The sequence below is a fragment of the Solanum tuberosum genome, unplaced genomic scaffold (genome assembly GCF_000226075.1).
Source record: "Solanum tuberosum cultivar DM 1-3 516 R44 unplaced genomic scaffold, SolTub_3.0 scf00043, whole genome shotgun sequence".
In the NCBI taxonomy this organism is placed as follows: domain Eukaryota; kingdom Viridiplantae; phylum Streptophyta; class Magnoliopsida; order Solanales; family Solanaceae; genus Solanum; species Solanum tuberosum.
Genome location: NW_006238969.1, coordinates 295,111 through 296,937, shown reverse-complemented (window position 1 = coordinate 296,937; position 1,827 = coordinate 295,111).

Below are 1,827 nucleotides of genomic sequence, written 5' to 3'. Positions count from 1 at the left end.
ACTTCTCCAATACTAGATCCGATGGACAAGGTCAACCAAGGTTTAGACAAAGGTTTTCCAACCAAGGTTCCGCTAGTGCTCGTCCAAGGGTCAACTAGGATAGGGTGTCCAACCCTAAACCTCAAGGATGTAATGGTAGTAGTTCTTATATGACTAGGTCTACTTGTGCAAAGTGTGGATGAAAGCATGATGGTAAGTGCCTAGTCAGCATGAATGGTTGCTTTAGTTATGGAAAGAGTGGTCATAAAATGATAGATTATCCAATGCTTAAGGTTCAAGGAAGAGAGGGCAAGCAAGCTCCTCCTAGTGGTTCAAACTCTAATGCTCCCAAGCAAAACCACTTTTATGCTCTCCAAAACCGAGGTGAGCAAGAGAATTCTCCGAACATGGTCACCGGTATGTTAAAAGTTTTCCATATAAATGTGTATGCTTTGTTAGACCCCGGTGCTACTTTGTATTTTGTGACGCCATATGTGACAATGAGATTTGATATGCTCATTGATGTGTTGTTAGAACCTTTTTATGTCTCTATTACTGTTGGTGATTCTGTGGTGGCTAAGAGGGTTTATAGAAGATGCCCAGTTTCCCTATCCCATAGAGTTACTCTTGTTGATTTGGTAGAGCTTGACATATTAAATTTTGATGTGATACTTGGTATGGATTGGTTGCACTCCTGTTATGCGTCGATTGATTGTAGAACTCGAGTAGTTAAGTTCCCGTTCCCGAATAAGCCTATCCTTGAGAGGAAGGGGGGAAATTATATGCCTAAGGGTCAGTTTGTCTCATGTTTGAAGGGTAGAAAGATGATCTCTAAGGGTTGCATTTACCATATTGTTAGGGTGAGGGATGTAGATTCTAAGACCCCTACTTTTGAGTCGATCCCCGTTGTAAATGAATTTCCAGAAGTATTCCCGGATGATCTACTCGGTATTCCTCCCAAGCGTGAAATAGATTTCGGCATTGACCTTCTACTAGATACGCAACCTATATCAATTTTTATTTATAGAATGGCCCCACTGAGTTAAAGGAATTGAAAGAACAATTAAGAGACTTGTTGGATAAGGGCTTCATCCGATCGAGTATCTCTTCATGGGGTGCTCCGGTATTGTTTGTTAGAAAGAAAGATGGGTCTCTTTATATGTGCATGTTATTTCTCTAAGATTGATCTTTATTCGGGTTATCACCAATTAAGGGTGAGGGGGGAGGACATTCGAAAGACGACTTTTAGAACCCGATACGGTCATTATGAGTTTTTGGTTATCTCGTTTGGGTTGACTAATGCTCCAGCAGAATTTATGGACTTGATGAATATGGTGTTTAGACAATACCTTGATATGTTTGTGATTGTGTTCATTGACGACATTTTGATCTATTCGAGAAGTGAGAATGAACATATGGACCATTTGAGGATTGTGCTGCAAGTTCTTAAGGACCATCAACTTTTCACAAGGTTTAGTAAGTGTGAATTTTTGTTAAGCTCTGTAGCATTCCTTGTGCATATTTTGTCAAGTAAGGGTATTGAGGTGGATCCTAAGAAGACGGATGTGGTCAAGAGTTGGCCAATACCTCTAACTCCTTCCGGCATTAGAAGCTTTTTGGGTTTGGTCGGTTATTATTGTCACGACCCGGGAGCACCCCCTAGTCGTAACCGGCGTACTCGACCATGAAGAAGTCTAATACAAGCCTCTTAGCATTCATTCATCGCATAGACACTAAAAACCATACGGAATTAAAAACTTTCTTTACAAAGAAGACATTTCATAAAAAAAATAGCAAGCGGAAGACTTTCTAGACGTTATACATGATGTCTCAAACCATCTAATACTT